The following is a 10,180-nucleotide window of genomic DNA, read 5'->3' on the forward strand; positions in this document are numbered from 1 at the left end:
TTTTATTTATTTATTCATGAGATAAAGAGAGAGAGAGAGAGGCAGAGACACAGGCAGAGGGAGAAGCAGGCTCCATGCAGGGAGCCTAACGTGGGACTGGGTCTCCAGGATCAGGCCCTAGGCTGAAGGCTGCGCTAAACCGCTGAGCCACCAGGGCTTCCCAGGTCTTTGCTTTCTTAGGCTAATTATGGGAGTGAATTTTCTGGATCTTGTTAGGACTGCATCCTCTGCACCCTCTTTTGGAATGCTTCTCGTATCCATGGTTAAACCCCAAGAAGATTTAATTGGTTTGAGTCCCTGTTGAGATTAATATAAGATCCTATTTGTCAATAGCCAGATAATGGATCCTCTGAATTGGCTGTATTTGAAAGAGAACATTTTAGAGAGCTCTCCTCCAGCAATGGTCTTATTGGTATCATTTTTGTGGGAAAAAAAAAAAAAACAATTAAAAAGAGGACACAAAAGAATGTGTCGCTGCTAGCTTCAGGGACTCCCTTAGCAAGGTGAAAGAACAGAAATTAGACTTAGGACAAAAATTAAAGTCCACATTCCACAAAAATTCCCCTTCTCAGAATCCTGCGGCATCTGCCTGTTGTAGCTTCCCTTTTTCTTCGAGATTTACAGAGAGCATTCTGACTCCATCTCCAGGCTAAGGGTACTGGTTACCTGTGTAAATGCTGAGGGCCAGGAAACAAATTTAGCAGAAGCAGGGAGGTGGAGGGAGGGCGGCAGGTTGTAGGGCTCACTTGGCTGTTTCTTACCACTCTTCCTACTCTCCAGGGCTCCGTAATCAGCTCTGCCAGCCTCCGGTCTTCCGATGCAGTGACTTTTGTGGGAATATCCTGGATCCTGATCACAAAGAATTCATGCAAACAGAGACAAGCAGCAGAACTTTAATTATTATTATTATTATTATTATTTTTAAAGATTTTATTTATTCATGAGAGACAGAGAGAGAGAGAGAGAGAGAGAGAGAGAGGCAGAGACACAGAGAAGCAGGCTACATGCAGGGAGCCCAACGTGGGACTCGATCCTGGGACCCCAGGATCACGCCCTGGGCCCAAGGCAGGTGCTAAGCCGCTGAGCCACCCAGGGATCCCCAGAACTTTAAATTATAAAATCCTTTTACCTCCACTTCCAGAACATGTTACCAAATTTAGAGAAGCCTTAGAAAGATCACCGGCCAATTGCAACCCCCCTCACGGGGACCGAGATTAGCTGCTAAGGGGTGTTCTTTCCACCTGTAATTATACTGTAGTTAACAGGCTAGCCAGATGGCTCCTTGAGGAAAACCACCCTCCTCACGGAGTAAACAGATGACCAGAATTTCCCCTATGTGCTCCTATAAATGATGTTCAGGGGCTGATGGAAGCAATAGTAGAGGGTTTTTTTTCAGTGAATTGGCCCAAGTTTGAATTGTGCACTCAGGAAGAAAGCCTTTGTTAAATTACTTTATATAGACTTTACAAAGGCATATTGCATTAAATCCTGAAGCTCTAGAACATAGAAATCTTTTGATTTGCATCTTAGTTGGACATCTTCTCACTGATAAAAAGAAGCAAATGTAAGATAATGTAGTTGGTTGGGCGGATCAGCACCTCAATATCATTTAGGCTTCAACCCAATTCTTTGAGAAATTAAAAGCAACTGTCATAGGGTGCCTCGGTGGCTCAGACAGTTAGGCCTCGTTTCTTCATCAGGTCATGATCTCAGGATCCTAGGATCATCCCCACATCAGGGCTGTCTGCTCAGTGGGGAGCCTGCTTCTCCCTCTCCCTCGGTCCCTCCCTCCACTTGTGCTCTCTCTCTCTCTCTCTCAAATAAATAAATAAAAATTAAAAAAATAAAAGCAACTGTCTTTTTTTTTCTTTTTTTTTTTTTTTAAGATTTTATTTATTTATTCGTGAGAGACACAGAGAGAGGCAGAGACACAGGGAGAGGGAGAAGCAGGCTCCCTGCAGGGAGCCCTTTATAGGGCTGTATTCCAGGACACGGGAATCACACCCTGAGCCAGAGGCAGAAGCTCAACCACTGAGCCACCCGCCTGGGATCCCTTTTTTTTCTTTCTTTTTTATTTTTTAAAAATTTGGGATGCCTTGCTGCTAAGTGGCTGAAGGTCTGCCTTCAGCTCAGGTCATGATCCCGGGGTCCTGGGATCGAGTCCTGCATCTGGCTCCTGCTCTGCAGGGACCCTGCTTCTCCCTCTGCTCTCTCTGTCTCTCTCTCTCTGTCTCTCATGAATAGACAAATTAAATCTTTAAAAAATATATAAAAAAATAATTTTTAAGAAATTGATTTATTTGAGAGAGAGCCTCAGGGAGAGGGAGAAACAGGCTCCCTACTCATCAGGGAGCCTGACACGGGGCTGGATCCCAGGACCCTGAGATCATGACCCAAGCCAAAGGCAGATCTTCAATTGACTGAGCCATGCAGGTGCCCCACAACTGTCCTTTTCTTACAAATCTTTGCAAAACCAGAAATGCAGCTCTAGGGCAGCCCTGATGGCTCAGTGGTTTAGCACCGCCTTTGGCCCAGGGTGTGATCCTGGAGACCTGGGATCAAGTCCCACTTCGGGCTCCCTGCATGAAGCCTGCTTCTCCCTTTGCCTGTGTCTGTGCCTCTCTCTCTCTCTCTCTCTCTCTGTGTCTCTCATGAATAAATAAATAAAATATAAAAAAAAATGCAGCTCTAGAAACAATTCAAAGTCCACCTATCTTTACTGTCCCCCAAAGCTCTTCTATTCATCTCAAAATACTTGCACATATTGTAAAAAATGGGGATATTGGAAACAGAATTGTCCTACACTTAAGAAAATAAGGAAATTTTATTTATGTTTATTTAAATTTAATTAACATATAGTGTATTATTGGTTTCAGAGGTAGAGATCAGTGATTCATCAGTCTTATATAACACTCAATGCTTATTACATCACGTGCCCTCCTTAATGCCCATCCCCCAATTACCCCCTCCCTTCCAGCAATCCTCAGTTTGTTTCCTATGATTAAGAGTCTCTTATGGTTTGTCTCCTTCTCTGATTTTATCTTGTTTTATTTTTCTCTCCCTTCCCCTGTGATCCCTGTTTTGTTTTGGTTTTTCTTTTTTTAAAGATTTTTATTTATTTCAGAAGAGATGAGAAAGAGCTCGAGTGTGTGTGGGCAAGAGCGGGGGATGGGCAAAGAGAAGCATGTGGGAGGAGAGGCAGAGGAAGAAGCAGACTCCCTGCTGACCAGGGAGCCCAGTGCTGGGCTTCGGGATCGTGACCCGAGCCAAAGGTATAGACTTAACCGGCTTAGCCACCCAGGCACCCCTCTCTGTTCTGTTTCTTAATTTCCACATAATGAGTAAGATCATATGATAATTATCTTTCTCTGATTGACTCATTTTGCTTAGTGTAATATCCTCTATTGCTCCATCCATGTCATTGCAAAAGGCAAGATTTCTTTCTTTTTCTTTCTTCTTCCTTCTTTCTTTTCTTTTCTTTCTTTCTTTCTTTCTTTCTTTCTTTCTTTCTTTCTTTCTTTCTTTCTTTCTTCTTTTCTTTCTTTTTGATAGCTGAGTATTCCATTCTATATATGTACCACATCTTCTTTAACCATTCATCTGGATGTGGACATCTGAGCTCTTTCCATACTTTGGCTATTGTAGACATTGCTACTATAAACATTGGAGCACTATCTGTCCCTTCAGATCACTACATTTGTATCTTTGTAGTAAATACAAAGTAGTGCAATTCCTGGGTTGTAGGGTAGCTCTATTTTCAACTTTATTATTATTATTTTTTAGATGTTATAATTTATCTGAGAGAAAGAGCATAAGCAGAGGGAGCAGCAGAGGGAGAGGGAGAAGCAACCTCTCTGCTGAGCAGGGAGCCTGAGATGGGGCTTAATCCCAGGACCCTGGAACCATGACCTAAGCCGAAGGGAGAGGCTTTAACCAATTGAGCCACACAGCGCCCCTATTTTCAACTTTTTGAGGAAACTCCATACTGTTTTCCAGAGTGGCTGCATCAGCTTGCCTTCCTACCAACAGTGTAAGAGGGTTTCCAAGAAGGAAAATTTAAATAAAAATTTCTCTAGACCTTTGATAAGAGGTAAATATACTCCAAACTTTGTGGAGAAAACTTGGATACTTTCTCTACTCCTTCGTGGTATAGATTTTCTACCCCACCTTCTGTAGGACCTGATAACCAGCTTTTTGAAATGCAGGCTTTAGAATTTTCTTTTTTTTAAGATTTATTTATTTATTCATGAGAGAGAGAGAGAGAGAGGCAGAGACACAGGCAGAGGGAAAAGCAGGCTCCATGCAGGGAGCCCAATGCGGGACTCGATCCCGGATCCTGGAATCACATACACCCTGAGCTGAAGGCAGATGCTCAACCGCTGAGCCAACTAGGCATCCCAAGAATTTTCTAAGAAGATTTTATTATTATTTTTTAAAGATTTTATTTATTTATTCATGGACAGACACACACAGAGAGAGGCAGAGACACAGGCAGAGGGAGAAGCAGGTTCCATGCAGGGAGCCCAACGTGGGACCCCAGGATCACGCTGGAGCCAAAGGCAGACAGAACGCTCAACCACTGAGCCACCCAGGCATCCCGAACATTTTATTTTTTAAGCTCCACACCCAAAGTGGGGCTCAAACTCGTGACCCGAAGATCAAGAGTCTCGTGCTCTACCAGCTGAGCCAGCCAGGTGCTCCTAGGTAGAGATTTTCTATCAAAAAGATAAAAAAGGAACTATTTGTAAATTAGGCTAATTAAATATCTTAAATGTCCTCTCCACAAATATTAGTAAAAAGCCTTAGCTGTGGCACTTGCTAGCTCAATCAGTGGAGCTTACGACTCTTGACCTTGGGGTTAGGAGTTTGAGCCCCACATTAGATGAAGAGATAGATTACCTAAAAATAAAAGCTTTATCCATCTGAGCAGGTGAACGTATTTCAACTGCCAAAACAAAATTTGGATCCAATTGTTCTTTTATAAACCAGTAAGTTTTGTAAATATCATACCTGACTCTGCTAAAATTTTAGAATGAAAGCTATACAGTCTCTGTATTTGTCTGTATGGTTGTGTCTATATTTGTATGTTGCAGATGTATGATATTTTTCTATTTCCTGATGGTATTGCCAATATCAGTTTGCAAAAGAGATCTATTCAACTGGTTTTAAATAAGTGCTTATATGAGTTAAGTATTCCTAAACCCTCAGAAATATATTAGGAACAATTTCAAATGCCTTTTTTTTTTTTTTAAGATTTGATTTTGTTATTTATTCATGAGAGACACAGAGAGAGAGGCAGAGACACAGGCAGATGGAGAAGCAGGCTCCATGCAGGGAGCCCGAAATGGGCTTGATCCCAGGACTCCAGGATCATGCCCTGGGCCGAAGGCAGGCACTCAACCGCTGAGCCACCCAGGGATCCCTCAAATGCTTTTTAAGTTCACATGATCTGGGAAAATATTCAGTAACTGAAGCTAATTTAAGTTTATTGTTTTTTTTTATTATTATTGGAGTTCAATTTGCCAACATATAGCATAACACCCAGTGCTCATTCCATCAAGTACCCCCCTCAGTGCCCATCACCCAGTCACCTCCACCCCCAAGTTTATTGGTTTAATTAAACTAGGCATGTCTTCAGGGGCACCTGGGTGGCTCAGTTGGTTTGAGCATCTGACTTGATTTCAGCGTAGGTCATGATCTCAGGGTCCTGGGATCAGACTCTGCACTCACCAGGGAGTCTGCTTGAGATCCTCTCTCTTCCTCTCCTTCTGCCCCTCTCCCCTCAATCATGCTCTCGCTCTCTCTCTCAAATAAATAAATACATCTTAAAAAGAAATAGACATGTCTTCAGAATTCTCAGCATTAAATACAATGTAGACATACAACTTTTATTCTACTTGGGTTTACTAGTAAAAAAATTCGTGTTATCTCTGTTACAAAATTTTGTTGTTGTTTGGTGGGCAACAAAGCAAAGTTTACTGAGGGGTGGTATAAAGCTTCTGAAGAGGGAGGGGACTTGAGAGGGTTGCCCCTGTTACAAAATTAGTCAGCAAGAAAAATAGCTTAGGATGATGGCTGAGTCCATCTAAGAACTTTCACAAAGTTCTTCTGGGTCGTCTAAGCATAACTGTTGGGAACCAGTGGCTTAGATAGATGTAATTGAAATAAAAACTTTTAGGTGAAATTTTCTGCCATAATTATGTTTTATGGTCTGTATACTTAAAAACATCTTCCAAAATCAGGGGTGTCTCGGTGGCACAGTCAGTTGAGCATCCAACACTTGGTTTTGGCTCAGGTTGTGATCTCAACATTGTAAGTCCCCTGGCCTCGATCATGTTCTCTCTCATCTATCTAAGTCAATGGTTCCCAACAATTATGCTTAGTGACCCACAAGAACTCTATGAAAATTAAATGGCTGACACAGTTTGTGGAGCTAGAGACTCTTGACCTTGGGGTTGGGAATTTGAGCCCAGCATTGGGTGTTAGAGATTATTTAAAAATTAAAAAAATCTTAAAAATTGGGATGCCTGGGTGGCTCAGCAGTTGAGCCTCTCTTTGGCTCAGGGCAGTGATCCTGGAGTCCCAGGATCGAGTCCCACATCGGGCTCCCTACATGGAGCCTGCTTCTCCCTCTGCCTGTGCCTCTGTGTGTGTGTGTGTGTGTGTGTGTGTATGTCTCATGAATAAATAAATAAAATCTAAGAAAAAAATTAAATAAAAATCTTAAAAAATATATGAAGAGTAATAACAAGGGAAACAACTCTGTATACAAGGAAAGTAAGATGTGTTTTTAGAAAGAAGTGGTATGAGACCTGAAGATGTATTTTGTCAAGGGAAAAAAGTAAATTTGTCCCAAAGTAAAACTGGTTATTTCAGAATAGGAAAAAAGAATAAAGGACAAATGATACAGAAAGTTGGGAAGAGGGACGCCTGGGTGGCTCAATGGTTGAGTGTCTGCCTCCAGCTCAGGGCAGGGTCCCAGAGTCCCCGGATGGAGTCCCACATCAGGCTCCTTGTGGGGAGCCTGTTTCTCCCTCTGCCTATGTCTCTGCCTCTCTCTGTGTGTCTCTCATAAATAAATAAATAAAACCTTAAAAAAAAAAGTTGGGAAGAGAGGGAAAGAAAAGGAGAGAATTTTATCTCATGTAATGACGATAAAATTTGTGTGTGCTAAAATTTAATTGTTATTTTAAGGGTTTTAAAAATAAACCTTAATGTCAATAGTATACTTATGTAAAATGAACCTAATTTTCTTTCATCTACTCAAAGGAAAAGTTTTGCTGAACTATTTATTGGTCTGCTCTTGATAATAAGAGATTGTAAAAGGTTTCTCTTTACCTTTGTTGTTTTAAAGATTTTATTTACTTAGAGTGAGAGAAAAAGAGAGCAAGCATGAGCTGGGGGTGGGGGGACAAAGCAGGGGAGAAGCAGGCCCCCTCCTGATGGTCAAGAATCCCCTGGGTGGCTTAACCAACTAAGCCATCCAGGCGCCCCTTTTCTTTACCTTTTTTTTTTCTTTACCTTTAAAGTAATCTGTCAAGAAAGCAAAGATTTTGTGTTTTACCAAAATAATTTCCTGTTCTTTAATGTTTTATTTTTCAAGATTTAAGGATACTTTTTTCTCTTTTTTCTTAAACTAACTATGACTTATAGCAATTTGGTAAATTATACCTTTGTAAACAAAGATGAAACATTTACCTTTTCTCCCTGCTTGATGCCTCCAGAATTGGGAAACTTAGTGAATATTCTTTATGACAGTATATTTGTTTGCTTAAGTTCAATAAGAATCTGTTCTCCTTATAACAGGGCACAGTTCGAAACATTGGTTATATTATCAAGGCTTTCCCTGGAATGTCCTATCTGAAAATAAAATGCATAGATTCAGATATGATCAGATGGCTTAGGGAACTAATGTTGACTTTATAGATCCAATAAAGGCCCTTAGGAAAATTGACCTGGTACCCTGATTATGGGGTTCCCACAGTTTTACCAGGTAAGGAAAGAAGATTACTCTCTGGCAGGCTCAGGAAACTTAGGATATTTTGGGGACCTCAGAAAAAGAAGAATTTGCCCAAATCTATACATATTGCCGATAAAGTCTGATGGTGGCCCTTAGCCTTGAAAGGCTTTTAAAAGTCCAATATGAGGGCAGCCCCGGTAGTGCAGCGGTTTAGCGCCGCCTGCAGCCGGGGGTGTGATCCTGAGGACCTGGGATGGAGTTCCGCATGGGGCTCCCTGCATGGAGCCTGCTTCTCCCTCTGCCTGTGTCTCTGCCTCTCTCTGTGTGTCTCTATGAATAAATAAATAAAATATTAAAAAAAAATAAAAGTCCAATATGAGATTCTTTATGCAAAGTTCCAGCAAAGCAGATTTGAAAAAGCCTCTATGAAAAAAAAAAAAAAAAGAAAAGAAAAAGCCTCTATGGTCAATAATTATTCTTACTTCACGTAAGTAAATAATCAGGCCAAGTTATTCAAACTAGGCTTAATTTGCAAACAAATTAATCTTACTGTGGTTATTTTTGGTAGAAGGGGGGTGACTCTAGAGAGAAAATTATGTTTCAATGGAAACTATTCTATACCCTTGTGGATATCAGATTCTAGTCCTGCTAATTATCTTTCAGGTTTTTACCTGTAAACTGGCCTGGGTCCTGAATTCTTCTAGTTTCCTCTAATATTTGGCTATAGCTCTTCAAACTAACATTCCAAAATTTCTGACTGTTAATGTATATAAGGAATCCTTTTTCTAATTTTTAAAAAGATTTTATTTTATTTTTTTAATTTTTTAAAAAAAGAGGAGCCCGATGGGGGACTTGATCCTGGTCCTGGGATCACTCCCCGAGTCGAAGGCAGATGCTCAACCGAAGGCAGATGCTCAACCGCTGAGCCAACCAGGCGTCCCTAAAGATTTTATTTTTAAGTAATATCTACACCTAACATGTGGCCCAAACTCACAGGCCCGAGATCAAGAGTTGCATGCTCTACCGACCTAGACAGCCAGGGGCCCTGTGTAGTCTTCTACTTGTTTGACCCTTCTGACTTGAAATCATTGAGAACTAAAACTGCTCTTTCCCCAAAGCCATGCAAGATGCTAAGGCTGGACAATTTGATATAAACTTCAAAGAAATCATTACAGTAGTTCATGTACGGACAATCTTCATGCCTCATGTCACTCAGAAAGATCACCAGAGACATTCAAACTGCTAACCAGAAAAATCTATCAGGTTGCCACTGCCCTTGCCCACTCCATCTGAAGAGGTTTGGAGCCAGATATCTAGAAATCTTCTCAACTGGCTGCCTTCAGAACTCAGAAGCTGGAAGTATAATCTTCTTCAATCATTAACCATTGTTTTTCTTTTGTTTCCATAGAAATGCCTGTTATTAAATATCTTATTGCACAATAGCCCTAACTTTGGGAGCCCACCTGCATTTCTGCCTCCTAAAATGAGCCACAACTGTTTAACTGAACAGGTCTATTCTTGGGACTAAGAGACGGGTTCAATGAGGTGGGGCAATTTACCAACTCAACTGATGAATTGTGGAGCTTCCTGGAAAAGTTTCAAAGGTGGGACTGGGGGATCTGTGGGTGGCTCAGCAGTTTAGCTCCTGCCTTTCCACCCAGGGCATGATCCTGGAGCCCTGGGATCGAATCCCACATTGGACTCCCTGCACGGAGCCTGCTTCTCCCTCTGCCTGTGTCTCTGCGTCTCTCTCTGTGTCTCTCATGAATAAATTAAACAAAACAAAACAAAAACAAAGGTGGGACTGAAAGGGAACAGAATATGCCACCCCAAAATGTGCCACTTTGGCATGTAGATTATTTTGACCTGAAAGAAATCAAGTCCCAGCAGACTCAAGAAAAACTTTTATTTATTTATTTACTTACTTATTTATTCGTTTAAGATTTTATTTATTCATTCATGAGAGACACAGAGAGAGACAGAGACATAGGCAGAGGGAGAAGCAGGCTCCCTGCAGGGACCCGATGTGGGACTCGATTCCAGGACCCCAGGATCACTACCTGAGCTGAAGGCAGATACTGAACCACTGAGCCACCCAGGTGCCCCAAGAAAAACTTTTACCTCTCCCTTAATTGCCTAAAGGAATTTAAATGGGGAGCCTGACCCAGAAAGAGAGTTATTGCCAGAGATTATTATTATTTTTTTTTATTTTATTTATTT

Source organism: Vulpes lagopus, chromosome 8, assembly GCF_018345385.1.
Source record: "Vulpes lagopus strain Blue_001 chromosome 8, ASM1834538v1, whole genome shotgun sequence".
Lineage (NCBI taxonomy): Eukaryota > Metazoa > Chordata > Mammalia > Carnivora > Canidae > Vulpes > Vulpes lagopus.